The following is a 15706-nucleotide window of genomic DNA, read 5'->3' on the forward strand; positions in this document are numbered from 1 at the left end:
ATATATTTATAAGTTTTGGGATGGGCTTTTAAAAAGTGATGTTGTACAATTAAAAATAAGTTATCTACTCATATAAGCCTATAGAAAGTGACTGGAAATGTGAATTAAATATGTACAGTTTTTGTCTGAGGCATTGAATACACTTTGAAACAGGAAATAGATGGCAAACTTAGCATTGTTAAGTATCAACAGGGAGCTGCAGTTGGAAAGTATTGGACTTATAATTCAAGTTTCACAGGTTTAATACCAGCTTGTGTCCCATTCCTCTACATAATATCTACAATTTCCTTGTCATCATCTAGGCATTAATGTGTTAAAAGTGTTGTTAAAACCAACAAAGCAAAAAATAAAAAGGGTATTATCACCACAAACACCTCACATAATCACAATCACATAGAAAATAAACAAAACAATACACCAAGTTGCTGTCTTTAAAATCCGTTGGACAGTGGAAGTCAGCGTTTACTAAATGCAATCTTTGCTATTGTCTGTAGATGTGGGTGGTTGAAGTTAATGCAAGTGTACAGTCCTCTTTATACTCATCCGATTGTGTATGGCATCATATCAGCTGTGTATGGCACTGTTGCTTCAACTTTTCCAATGATCTTGCAAAATTTTCCATGGCATAGAAGATGATCTTTCTGCAGTAGCTATGAGTTAGTCAAATATGCAATACTATTTGGAATGTTTAAATGTATTAATAATTTATAGGGTCAAGTTCTGCATTTGTGCATTGTCCTGATGCTGGATGGTGTTATTATGTTGACAGTCAAAAGTAACTGATGGCGAGATTGTGTTTGCACTAAGTGCATTTATTAAAATCCTCTTGCATGCTGTTGAACTGTAATGTCACCCTCTTAGTAAGAGGGGTGGTTAATTGGGTTTGGCTGGCGTTATCTAGAGGGTGACCTCCCTTGATACTATAGCCCAACGGGAGTGAAAGAAGAATGGAAATTCAACAGAGAACTGAGTGAGAATACTGGGAAGAAATAAGGCAATACTAGCTCCCGTTGACAACAAAATAACAAATTTAATCAGAACGAATTAATAACAGCAATTCCAGTTCAAGTTAGATTATATCAATAGAATTTAACAGGTGTGTCTAATTTGGATATATTTCATCATCATAACAAGAGGTGAAAAGAGTGCAATGTCCACAATTGATTTGCATCATCTTCCTGTCTGGACTGTATGTCAGCGTCTCCAAGTTCATCCTTCCTAATCTCTATGCTTTGTCCCCTTCATGGAATTCCTGGTCCTTTTATTCTGAACTGGTGCTTCTTTCCCTCAGACTCCTCTCTTCAGACGATACCATCTTTCTCTCAGAAAGCTGTTCCTTAAAGGACAAAATTACCCCATAATTTGGTGTACCCCACTCTCTTGATGTATATACAATTCACTTACGTTATTCAAAGCATGTTGGCTCCACACACTGTGTAAATTCTGACTTTGTACAGTTGGATATTGACCTCACTTCCAACATCAGATCTTAAATTACCACTTGAGCCTCTATCGAATATTAGTGTATTCATTTACATGCTACTACATGTTCGATTGCTATTGCATGATATTCACAAATTGTAACCCACAGCAACCCTTAACCTACAAGATTATTCAGACGTTACAAAATCGGATATAATTAGGTAATTATTGTTAACTCATAGTAGTATGTATCGTTCTAACAAACAAAGGAAGTTATTTCGTATAACCCTATGAAATCCTACACATGACATTTAGATCGCATGCAATCAATTCTTCCAGTGAACTAATAACTGTAAAATTAAAAGGTAAATTGCATAAACTCTAGCAACAACACATTTAAAAAAATTGAATAAACGATACATAATATGGAAACCTAGTGATAGCAAACATATTTGCATAAAACAAACAATGAAATAATAGAATATTATGTGAAAATAAAATTGCATACCTTATTACTGTTCTCTTTCAGAACTTCCTTATTGCTATTGTGCGTCCTAGCACTAAACCCTGTCATTGCTTCATTACATATCTGTACAAACTATGCATTGGGACTTCAGCTTATGTACACTACTGTTTGAAAAGATAGGTAATGTATTTAATAAAATAGGAACATTTAGTTGAAAATATAAAGCGTATTTCATTTGTCTTTTTAAGCAGAATATTAGATATGTCAGTGATAGAGTTAATACATTCTCAGATCAAATATATGTACAGAAAGATACATATAAATTAAATACATCTTAAATATTTGCGCCATCATCAAAATGTACAAAAAAAGTTATATCAGTTAAAGTGTCTTTCTTTTTACAAGTTGACCACCTGGTCTCTTTCTTGTCTCACCAGGAAAGCACTAATCTCTTTATGCTTCCATGGAGTCAACTAAATTTCTTCTTCCATGACATTTTAAATAATTTTGACTAAGTTAGTCACTTTAAAGTCTGATTGCTGTAAAGTGTATGCCTAATTTATTTGGCCCAGTCGTAGTCAGCGGTCCCAAATTTTTCCCAAAGAAATAATTCCTTTCCTCATGTTTAGACAGCTCAGAATCTGTGAACGACTGCGTGACAAAATCTCTTTGAAAAAATGATAAGCGGACATAGGTTCCTAGCAAGCGGTTAGGGTTGGCAGCTCAAATGTTTACTTTCTAAGGACTGTGTTAAGATACCCCAGTCAGTTTCACTGAGTTGGAATGCTCCCCCTTTGAAGTTTACATTGACATGGGGGGAGATAAACAAAGAAAGGTCGAAGTGATCCATCACAGGTTTTTCTGGCTTAAATGCAGTAAAATTTTAATGCCCAATGCATTCAGCTTTAAAATTCACAGCAATTCAAAATTTAGTTCTTAGTTCTGTTTGGCATATTGTCAGTGGCACATGCTTCTCTGAATCATAGCTGTATTTTGAAATTTTGCCTTAAAAAATGATTCATACTTCCACACTGTTCTAAGTAGTAAAATATTATTGAAGGAAAATCTGACTTCAAACAATCATTGCCACTGATCAGGAACTAGTCAATAATCAATACTTAGTGCCAAGGAAGAGTAATTTTTGTTTCTTTAGCATACATCTCTGTGATCTACCTGACTTTACATGAATCAGTTGTTCCAGTTTTGTGTACTTTACCAATGCAAATCAGCCTAATGGGTTCTCCCACATGACTCTCGACACATCATGCCACCCAAGGGTAGAAAATCCATTGCCTGGGAGCCAGCAACAACCAAAAATTTGTCAGGCAACCATTTTTCCAATGTGAAAGCCCAATTATTCAACCCCAAAAATATTACACATGTATAGAAAACATTATTTTAAAAATTCTAATGGAATTTTATGATTTTGTATTGAGTCAGATACGTCCATCAGAGTATTCTCATCTGTCTGCCCATATCCGTATAATACTGTTGTTGAATACTGTGTAACATCTACATGCATAAGTAAAAAAAATTCCATGTGTTGGGTGTCTGTTACCTGATTAATTGGTCCTAGAACATGCTACTGTTCCCTCAGGGTGAATCCTCGAAGAAACAACACTAGTGAATGCCATTATTTTGTCAATAACACAACAGATAATCTAGAACATGGTTTCCCATTGGTAAGTGGATGAAATGAGAGCACTCACTTCAGGCATGTGACAGCTGTTTATGTTGGCTAGCTATGGCTAAAGGAATATGGCAGATATAAAGACAAACCAGTTGCAATGGTTGTTGTATTTGCTTGTAGAGTAATGACTGAACAACAATTTTACATGAAAAGTTTACATTTACCTATCAGTTTTGACATCGCCATAATAACATCCGATTAATGATAATGTGAAATTAAATGATGCAAACTCGGATGAATATAAATTATAGATAAGTTTCTGTTCAGGGGTGGTCAGCTGCTTGAAATCTAATGGACATCAAGGTACCAAGTCTGGTTACCCAACAGTACCATTATATTTTGGGGTACGATTTATCAGATTAAAACACCATTAAAAAAGGACTTGTTTCTCTTTTAATTCCTGATCTGAAATAAATGTCAACAGGTATGACACTTTCCAATAGCATGATTGATGATGAATTACTAGTGTCGTATGCTCTGTGAGTGTGTGAGAGGGAGACAAGCTTTTGAATATTTTGATTGCAGCCATCTTGGGCAGTTGCAGTAATTTACCATGCAATCAGAAAATTCTAGTTACCATTTTTTCAAAACTCAGAAACAACCATAAGTTATAAAATTTGTCTTCCCCTACCTCAGTCAGCTTAATAATCTGTGCAAGGATAGATGTTTATTTCTGACCTACTCACCTTTTTATCACCTCTTTGACAATCACTTCTTTAATCTAACCCCTGGAGATGGTTTTCCAAGAGCATTAAGCATGACTGCTTAGTTTATACAGGTGAAGAGCATATATTATGTGTCAAGAAAAACCTTTCTCTTTTTTGTCATGTTACATTGACTGAAAACTGTTTTTCAGAAGGACCATGTTGGGTGTCATTTGAATCAAAAGTCTTTTGACACATTTTAGAAGTTATGAAGCCACTGTGTGGTTTCTTGGTTGTTGTAGATGTCACAAAAGCATATCTTCTGCATGTCCAGTCAAGTTCCGCTATAAATTCTTTTCATCATGTACATATGTATAACAGTATCAGGATATCACACAACCATAAAGGTGTTTTATGAAACTATCAGATATATTCCACAAAGACATGTCACAAACTGAATCATGTCCATATATATTCCACAAAGACATGTCACAAACTGAATCATGTCCAGATAAGAGGTATAGAAAACAAAACCTTTGTAAGTTGTACAAGGTACAGTATGTACGTTATAAAAGCTGTCAGCTGATCAGTAAATTTAGTGGGTATATTTAGGTGGGGGGAGAAGATGACTTGCTGATCATTTTAATTAAATGGGATCGTTTCATTAATTATTGACCATGTATATTTGTATACATTTAGGTAAACAAGAAAAGCATTACTAAATATTGTGAAGAGAGAAAAGACAATAAAGTATTATTAATATAACCTAAAGAGAAACAAGCCAACCCACCAACAGAATTGATGTTTAGTATGTGGACATATTTCAATGAGTCCAGACAAGAGGTGTATTCCACTGAAAACCTGATTAAATCTCATGCACTTTGATGTTGTGATGAATGTGCCACCTGACTGAAAATGTACCATCACCTGCATAATGGCAATGATTAGACCTGATGTCCACTACTCTTGACCTTGTTTAGAGCTAAGGCCATTTATAAGTCCAGTACAATCAATAATTTTTGTCTGGAAGTTTTGTGATGACTGTATAGGTGCAGATCAGTCAGCAGTCAGGGTTTTAGTAAACCTAATTTTTTATTACATTTTTTAACACATTATCCCCTGGTGATGAGTTTACGTGGCAGGAGGTAGTAGCCTACTGCCATGCTCTGTAGTGTCATGGTCATGTATGATAAACTAAAGTGGGTAGTATTATAGAAAGGTAGACTGAAGTAGCTCTACAATGATACCAAATAATCTGGTAGTTCTAGTTGTACTACAAAATACAGTGGGGAAAATCCTCATATTTTGGACCCAATTTTTTTCCACCCAAAATTTGCCTGTGGTCGGAATCTGATTTTGTGTATGGCTTTTAGACTTTTTGGTCTCAGAACTAAGGCAAACTGGTATTATCTGCAAACAGACAGATGAACCTTTGCAAAAAGTAGGATAAGATGGGCATTTGGAATAAAGAGAGGTCTAGTTACAAACATAATAATAATAATAATAATGAGGACTTTGTATAGCACCTAATTTTTAGAAGCTCTAAGCGCTTTACAACATTAGACAACACATATAAGATAAAAAAACATACAATAATATTATTACAAAAACAAACAAAATGAAATTAGAAAAACATTAAAAAATAAAAAAACATGCTGAGAATATTTCAGGTAGGAAACATTATTAAGTCTTTAAGTTTGTTCTTGCAGTCAAAATAAGTGAGTTTTGAGAGCCCTCTTGAATGTGATCACTGTCTTTGTGTCTAAGTTCAGTGGGCAATTCATTCCATGTTGCTGGGCCCTGGTATGCAAAAGAATGCTGTCCATATGACTTTGTTTTCATAGTGGGAATAATGAGTATATGATTGTCAGAAGAGGAGCATAAGTATCTTGCTGGTGCATACACATGGGTGAGGTCAGATAGGTATGTTGGACTAGAGTCCGACAGTAAAACGTAGCACAGAGAACAAATTTTGTGTTTGATTCTGGATCGAATGGATAGCCAGTGTAGGGTACAGAGCAGTGGGGAGGTGTGCTCTGATCGTGGTACTCTTAAGTATGATCCGAGCAGCCGTGTTTTGAACTTTTTGAAGTTTTTAGAGTAGATATTGAGATGAACCAGACAGAATTGAGTTACAATAGTCCAGTTTTGAAAGTACTAATAAACACAAGTGTTTTAGTGGAATCAACTGAAAGATATTTGTGAATTGAGCTGATGCGTCTCAGCTCAAGATATGCAGCCTTGCATATGTTCATGACATGTTGGTGCAATGTGAGAGTACTGTCCAGAGTAACACGTAGGTTTCGTACTGATTGTGTGAATTTAATGTTGGCGTTGCTGATATTTATTGTTTGAGATAAAGGATGTGAATGAGAAAATCTTTTTGTTGTGATCAGAATGGCCTCAGCTTTATCATCATTCATCTGCAGCTTGTTACATGTCATCCATGATTTCACATCAGAAATGCACCTCTCTACACCTTGGATGGTAGCATCAACATCAGTTGGGTGGCTAGATTTGTATATTTGGGTGTCATCAGCGTACAATTGGTGAGACACTGGATGATGATGATAATGGGTCCTTTAAGCACAAAAAAAGAAAAGAACAACATTTACCCTTCTGCTAATGCGCAGCAACTAGGCATTATGTTATTGGAAAATCACCTGGAAGTTTATTAGGATTTATTCAGAAATAGCTTTCAAAATGTGTTTCCTACACGAATTTCAGGCGAAAACTACATAAACATCCAGAGGTTAATGTGTTAACAGTTGTTTCTTTAAAGTAAATGAATGTGTCTGCATGACCACATTGACTTACTCATTAAGGGCCTGTGGAAGAATCACTTTGGAATTCTGCAATCTTGCAAGAGGCAATTGAGTACTTTTAACCTTTTTTCATAATAACGTGAAATTAGTGCTGTCACCACCACCCAGATATATGTGTGTGTGTGTATGTGTACACTGCATAGTTTTAAAAAAAATGGTAATTATAACCAGACTAAAGAATTGGACCTGTCTATGTGTTTTTCCATAAACTTTGGCATGTGGTTTTTCTATTAAAAAAACAATTGATTACAAACAGAAATAATATGAATTTTGGGTATGTTTTTATAAAATTTGACTTCTGCTCCAAATTGAGACTGAATTCTTGCAATTTTGGGTGCTTAAATAACGAATTTGAATGAACACTCCGTCAAACATGACATATCTGTCATGCCAAATATCCCAATGCAAAAAGGATGCCATTCATATCTGCCCTTGGAGAAAGTGTATATTGGTGTATTTGTGCCTATGTTTACTGGAAGTATTCTGGCTTTAAGGTCTTGTTGATTTGCATGAATGACATTTGTCCATTACCAAATATGGCCACTGTTTGTAAAATTCATGCAGAACAACCATTAAACAACTTATTTTGTTTTAAACTGCACTGCAAAATTTGGCATAATTAGACAGCATCATTTCATCAAGGCGTTGCAAATTTATACAAATTGTGCTAACCTGCTTTCAGGTATGGCCGTTTTAAAAAGTTTAAATAAGCAGGGTAATGAAACTTTCTCATGATTGCAGCCAATTAGTAATGAGAATAATGTACAAGAATTTCATTGGCTTATTTGGACCAATCTGAAGACATAAAGTGATATTTAAAATGTTGTAATATCAAAACTATGAAACTGCACATTCTGTATGTAGAGTATAATGATTATGTGTTGTGATATTATCAGAGTGCCTGGTCATCAGTCACATGATATCTCAAATGTTATTACACCACTCCCTCGATAACTCGCGCACATCGGGGTCCAGAAACATCGACCGCACTATAAGCGAGGGACGAGTTATCGAGGGACCTATAAAATAAGCCCAAAACCAATAAAGTGATTGACGACATAACGGAAAAATGGGGGGGGGGTAGGCAGATTATACTGTTGAATACTCACTTTATAATCGTTCTGAGATTAACTGTTAGTAAATATCTCTTCATAACGGTGTACTTTATTATTTTCTCATAGGACAACATTAAAAATTTCAGGATTAATTACAGTATATTGAGGCGATCATCGAAAACATTATTCCACGTGGTTTCCGTTCGCTGAACATGTGTACCACTTCACACATTGTGTACTACGTCACTAAGTTTTATGTTGAATTGTATACATTCTAGTTTTATTGTTTGAGCCAAATTAGAAGTTTTTTATACACAAAAGATCAACTCTTTTCGAGAAACAGTGTCGATCGAACGATAGATAGATAGATAGATTTGAATGCGATAGAAGTAAAATGGAAAACAAAAAAAAAAAAACAAGAGTTAATCAGTACTGACATATTTAATTGGTCTACAAATTTAAAACAACGTAAATTAGGACAAGTTAATACTTGCCGTTTGTGCCACGCTTGACAAATATCAATACACTTTTTGAAAAAATCAGTTAATTTTTTTTGTGTGTGTTACTCCTTGGTTTCTCTGCCGCCAAGCAAAATCCCTCAGATTTCTCAACTGCATGAGCTTTACGTAGTCAACATTTTGGGTCTCCAGCCACCTTATGGCAATATCAAAATATTTGCTTCCTGTGCAGAGGGGTGGGGGTGCAACATCTGTGTCTGCATCACTTTCAACACTTGTGTTACTCCAGTTAGAATCGTCTTCTGCTGCAAATTTGTTCGCTATAGAAATAATTATAGTTTCATCTGACATGTATTCGGCTGTAGGGCAATCATTGTCAGCACAAATCCACTCCTCCATCAAGAGAAACGCCCATCTCAGGACCATGAGTCTTTACTAATTTCTCCCAAACAGCCTCGGCATTAATGACATCAGTTTCACTGAAACATTCGAAGTCACTATCGTCGTCGTTGTCTCTGTTACTGTTTTGCTTTACGTCAAAGGCAGCTCCAAGACCCTTAATTCAGCACCCGAGGTCTCTTGTAATCGATATTTTTTTTAATGCAACAAACACTTCCCCAAGTTGTTGATCAAAACAAAGCCGGCATGTACATGTAATTAGGTTCTCACAGAAGTACTCACGGGTTTCGATGTGACGGTCGATTGACTCTTTTCATGTTTTCAATGAACAGACTATGTTGTGATTATAATGTTTACACTGAAACGGAAATAAAGGATTAGAACGTGACTTTCACACAGGAAGTCGTTTAATTGGTGTTTATTTCATTCTCTGTTGCCACCTGTTAACAATTATCAGAAGTTTTCATTGATCGCTATTTCACCAGACTGTTTATTTACAGTATAATGACAACTATTTATCCTAAAAACTTACATAATATATGATATCTTTAAACAGACGTCTCACTAGGATTTTAAAACTGGGTCTTTCTGCCTCTGAATTCAATCACTAAATATCAGTATATTTTCTCACTCGGCCGCCAAGTCAAAGCCTTTGAACTAGCCGCCTAGCTGTTGCATCATGTTCTTTTTTTTTTAATGTACTCTTATGAAATAGCAACAGTACATCAAAGAGTCTTTCAGTCACTGAATTCTGTCATTGTAAATATCAGCACAGTAAACTGATCAACACATTTTCCCACAAAGCAGGTGGCTGAAACAGGACCGGCAAATCTTTGAATTTTCCCGCGCACCTATTACATGCGTACGGAGGACTCCAGCCTCAGTGATTTTCTGCGTCCCAGATCAAAAATTGGCGTCCAAATACGCGTAATTAAGCGTTTTCGAGATCTCTGAAATTAATTCTTCTCTAAAGATATTTTAAATACATTTTGTCTGGAAAAAATCGGGAGCCAAGACGGACACCGCGTTATAAGCGGGATCGCGAGTTATCCGGGCGCGAGTTATCGAGGGAGCGGTGTATATCAAATTGTCTATGCTTTGTTTATCTGTTATAATGCTACATGTATATTTGTATGTATGCATGCATGTATATATACCAATGTACCTTTATCATGTATGTGTGAGTGTGTTGCTGCTCGGTTCTACTATGCCCTGTAGTGTGAATATGCTGTTGAAAAGTATCTTTATGTCCTTGATTAATTAATGGTTTATTGTTGGTACATAAAGCTTCTGAGAGCTTGGGTTTTAGTAATTAATATTACTTAAAGATTTAACAAAGCAAAAAATAATCCTGACAGTAGAGAAACTTACCACACAGCCAGAACTGATCAAATCAAGGGTCTATAGGTGACTTAGTGGATTTGCTTAATGGTCTCAGCAAAGAGCATATGCTTACAAATATTACAGATGATAATTTGTTGACCAGTATGCATTGCTGATGTTTATATGGCCTTCTTCTGATTTTACTGTGCTGAAAGGTTCCGGGCTACAGAAAAAACACTTCTGTAAGACAGAGTCAAAGCAGTTGGGTTTTCCTTATGTGTGACATTTTAGTTGTATACAGATAATGCTGATATGCCATCAAATGGTGCTTCCACTGTAAGAACAACAATTAAACTTTTAGTGGCACCTGACATTAATCAAGAAAAACACAAAAATAAATTTGTTTGCTTATTCTTGCATCATGATCTTTCTTCTCATACTATGGCAGCTTTTGGCAAATATCATGGATGACTACGACAGCTTTTGGCAAATGTCATGGATGACTACGACAGCTTTTGGCAAATGTCATGGATGAGAATGATCTCAGGCCAATTTGGGCCTCTTTAGACTTCTGTTTTTGGAGGTAATGATTGTTGTAAAATTTATCTTTTTTTTTTTTCACCTCAGTGTCACAGTACGATATTGTACAAAAGTAAACGGAACAGAAAGAATCCTCATATTGCTGTCCCATTCAGTCCTTCAATTCATTAATTTAAAGGAATAATGTGTTGACAGCTGATCAAGTTACTGGTACAGAACATATAATATAGGTTGTACCAGGAAGAGGACATTTTATCCACAAACTGAAACACTTGGAACAGCAAAGCATTGTTGTTTCTCATTTTTAATTTTACAATTTAAGAATTATATTGTTGTGTATATTCTGAAACGACTCATGTCAGAAGATAGATGGTCAGACAAATCCTGTTCCTTGAGCCCATTTAGGTTCAAAATGATATAACTTGCTCTGCAGTTTAGAAAATATATCAAATCAAATACTTCACAAAAGTGAATAGATATAAATGACTCATGAAAAGGTAAAAGGAACTCCTATAGTAAAAAGCTTCATACTGCAGCCTTCTTTTCTGGTAAGCAGCCTGTTATTTTATACATTTTTTATTAGTTTACTTTTTTTTACCCTGTGAGGCAGATTACCTTCAAAGATAGGTTTTTTGCCTAAACGAGGTTGTTTTACAAAAATAGGATGTATAGAATCTTGAAGTGGGTGAGTTTGATACATGTCAGGGGTGAGTATTCGATACACGTCATTTCACATTTTCACATTATCTTTGGAGTGTAATTCTGTACCACTTCCTACATGTATATGGAACCAGGCACAGCATGGTGCATGTTTATTTTTTTATTCTCTGCAGTGACTACGATGGTAATGTAGCCGATGAAATAGGCATTTATATATCATTAGGTGTTGTTTTTTAGGGTATGATACATTTAGTGAATGTCAAACATAAATATACCTTATGCGGCAACTCGTACCATGCGACAGATGGTGCAAACCCTTTCGGGCAGATTTGACAGTAATTAAGGTGATTACTCACTGTCTGTACAAATTCAGGGTTAAGAACTAGAACATGAATCCTTTAAATTTTATGTCTGCGAAATCAATACACGCTGTAAAGGATATATTGATTCATGCTTTATTGCCTTTTATTCAGTGTTTAAAAAATGTATCCATTGTCTTATTGTTTGTTGTAGAACTCTGAACCATGAGTCATTGCTTCCCAATAGTGACTTTAATCAAACATGTATTGAATTTCATTTGTACTAACCCCTTGCTTGAGTTTTCCTGGTCACATGTTTGCTGCTTTTGATTACTTTTTTACATTAGTAAGTACTTTCTTTTGACTAAATTTGTTGTCATAGATTCATCATAATAATGAGAGAAATAATTTATCTAATGGGAAGTCCAGCATATGTAGAATCTGAATAAGATTCATGGTAAGTCTCTTTTTTGTTTCTCTTTTCACATTTCGATGGAAGTTAGGGCTTCAGATGTTGAAAGTGATATGATCGGCAAGTATAACAATTATTGAACACAAATCCAGCTAACTTTCATACACCAAACATAGTTGCTACAGTATGTATGACATTCATTAGAAATTATTCTTCAACATCCACTACCCATGTGCCACACTTGAATTATATGATTATCAATGTGGACTGAAAAGGAATTAATTTTTTATTCTTCAGGGAATTTTAGTCAGACATGAGTTTGAGGTCTAATTCACTAAACTGTTTGGTGTTTGTAATGAAAGGGATGTACTCCCTAAGGAATAGTTGGAAGAGACCCAGCAGACATGATACATCATTAATAAATATATCCCTTAAATATATCACTTAAACTATTTAGTTATGGTACCGTACAAATTTTGAGTCAGGGGCCACGAGTGGTCTAAAGCACTCTCCATTACGGATCACTGCCATCTCACCTCTGTCTGCGCAGGTTCGAGTCTCAGATTCAGCCAATGTGGGTGTGTGAGAAAGCTTGCCAGTAGCTTCTCGTGGGTCGGTGGTTCTTTCCGGTAGTTTCCCCTGGTTCTTCCTCCACCATTAATACTGGCCGCCATTTATAGCCTATTATGTGCTGAAAAATGGCATTAAACCCCAAAACAACAACTTACTTCGAGTCATTGTATAACGAAAAAAAGTGTTTTTCTACCGATACATCCACTGTTGGCAAAGAAATGAAACTGTTTTTACTAGTTTGTATTTAGATCTTCTTGCATAGGCTTATGGTATGACCCCCTTGTCCAGTGTACATTCTGAGTCTGTTCTGTGAACGCTTTTCTTATGAACACACTTGAGGCTTCCTTATTATCTTAATGGATTGTGATCAAACTTGGTGGGCCCCAAGGTACATGTATAGTGACAGACTAAGGGGCCTGGTGCAGGGTTGGTGTTGGTTTAATGTTTAGCTAATTGTCTGCTTGCGCAAAACTCAATGACCAGAGATAAATACTTGCATCATAGCTAATGTGCATTGATTTCTATAAAAATGTACAGAAATTAGACATGGCTTTTGAACTGTTAGCTCCCTCCCCTACCACACCCTTACCCCTTACATCAGGGTATGGCTGTTTTTCTTCATTTCCACATCAGGCACTTTTGCAGCATGCATTTCCATGTCCAGCTTTTCTGCTAATTGTCATTTTCACGACAGGCAGATTGACAGTAAATAAAAAAATCTATTGAAAATTAAAGGGTGAAATTACATTTTAAGAAGGCAATATGAAAGGCAGTAAGAAGTTTTAGAACTGAAACAGAATAGGCAAAATAATATAAAATTTACACTTAATTAGATGAAACTCAAAGCTTTACAATTAACATTTAATTTGCAGGTGTTATAATGACATTAATCTTTTATAAATACTGTATTACATAGATTTAGAAAAATCAAACCATTATTTACAAAGTCAGACTTAGTTACTATGAAAGGTATACAATGGGCTTGTATTGTCAACAACAAATGAAATTTTGAAAGCAATTACAAATAATGAAAGAAAATTATCATGTGGCATAATAAATCAATCAGTTTTGAGTTGTTATGTGCTAAACACAATTACTTTGTGAAATGTCAATGTCTGTGCTCTGGTGTTGTTGGCGAAGAGTGACCACTCAAGAGTTCTGCATCTTGTACTTCTTAACAGATCTGCCATGCTTACTTTGATCATAATTATTGCAGTTTAAAAGGATTATCAGAATCTCGCTCCATGTTTACTTTATACATGAATTAACAGTAATATTTTCTGCTGCACACTTTTTTACTCAGACATGGACAAAGGTGGCAGTTGTTATCTTGATTATTTTGATAATGATTATTGCACATGAAAAGGATTAGCTTAGTTTAACTACTGGAAACATACATCATCAAATAATTAGCTGCAATGTTTTCTGTTGCACTTATTTTTAATCTACTCATGCCTTCTTTTCATTTGCAGATTTGACAGTTTATTATGATGTCTATGATAAATTAAAAGGATTTGTTACTTTTCAAAATTGCCAAAATCTAGATGTTATGTTTAGTTCAAGCATTAATTAGCAAAATTTTCATTTTGCACTTGCGTTCAAAACTCGTCTAATGTGAACATTTTGTACAATTAATCACTGACATGGCAGTCGCTGAGGAAATTTCATTTGCTGAAGTGACGGGTGCAGAAATGCCAGTTGTGGAAAAATGGTAAACCCTTAAAAGTAGGGTAGAATTCACTTTGATGAAAAATTTAATCTCTTTCTTCAAATTCATGTCCATAGTTTAAGTGTTTTGTGTTTGCTCGTGTTCATTGTCATTGTGGACATAAATGAATACTTTATATACTTGTTTATAAGTCAAACCCAACTGCAGACTACACAGACTCAGATCTGCAGTTGCATTATGCACCAATAGATCTAGGTTTGTGCATTTGTTAGGAGTATTCAGTAGAACAAACAACATAGACACTGATTTATGCAATGGCTGATCACAGTTTATGTTGTTTGCAGCTGGACTTGACTTGTGAGCATATACAGTATGTGTTATCACTGTGATATAATTTGTTTATATTTTTGGTTTTTTGCAACTATTACATTATAACTTGCTTTAAATTTAAAATCATGTTCTAATACTTTTAATTATATTCACTGTTAAAATTGGTCTAAAGCGCTCACTGTTTATGGATCACTGCTTTCTCACCTCTGTCTGTGTGGGTTCGAGTCTCGGATTTGGCCAATGTATGTATGTGAGAAAGCTTGCCACTAGCTTCTCATGGGTCAGTGGTTCTTTCCAGGGTTTTCCCCGGTTCTTCCTCCATCATTTATACTGGCTGCTGTATATAGACTATCTTGTGCTGAAAATTGGCATTAAACCCTACAACATCAACAACATGTACTTGACACAATGAATTATGCTACTGTAGATGCATTTATGTATATTTTGAGATTTGCCTGTTTACATACGTTCAGATTTTTTTAAGAGAACATATCACAAAAAAGAGGACTAAAATTAAAACTAAAAGAATATTATTTCCACAGACAGTTGCCAAGTTTTGAAATTGAAAAGGACAAGTGGCTTTGTTTTTTGGCGGGGGGGGGGGGAATCAGTATGAGGACATACAGTAATCAGATAATCAGGTTAAAGATGGTTGTATACTTCTCTTATTTTCTCTGATGAATATTTTAAGGAATTATAAATGAGAACTCATGTTAATGGGAGAATGTTTCATAAAGTTTACTTAAAGGTGTGTTGCTCATTACATTGTCTTGTAGACATAGATGAGTCATTTATGGGTTTTGTCTCATCAGCTCCATTTTGGGTAACGTCATTGCCCTTGACAGTTAACTTTATATCATCATACTGCATGCTGCTTGGAACCTATGTTCCATTAAATATATTAGTATGTAATTTGGTATGAACATATTGTCTCATGGACC

At 35.3% G+C, this 15706-nt stretch overlaps 1 protein-coding gene and 1 long non-coding RNA gene across 3 annotated transcripts in view; one reads left to right on the forward strand and one right to left on the reverse strand.

The window, feature by feature from the left end:
* Positions 1–15706, forward strand: part of LOC149799451 (transmembrane protein 164-like) — a 97335-nt gene that overhangs the window by 1974 nt on the left and 79655 nt on the right. The window lies entirely within an intron of this gene.
* On the reverse strand, positions 828–10000 carry LOC149799452 (uncharacterized). Its single transcript, XR_016421177.1, has 3 exons — positions 8157–10000; positions 1931–2052; positions 828–1336 (listed from the first exon to the last, which is right to left on the reverse strand). It is a non-coding gene; the product is annotated as an uncharacterized LOC149799452 (long non-coding RNA).

This window comes from Sinohyriopsis cumingii, chromosome 5, assembly GCF_028554795.1.
Source record: "Sinohyriopsis cumingii isolate HCF-2022 chromosome 5, ASM2855479v2, whole genome shotgun sequence".
NCBI classification, from domain to species: domain Eukaryota; kingdom Metazoa; phylum Mollusca; class Bivalvia; order Unionida; family Unionidae; genus Sinohyriopsis; species Sinohyriopsis cumingii.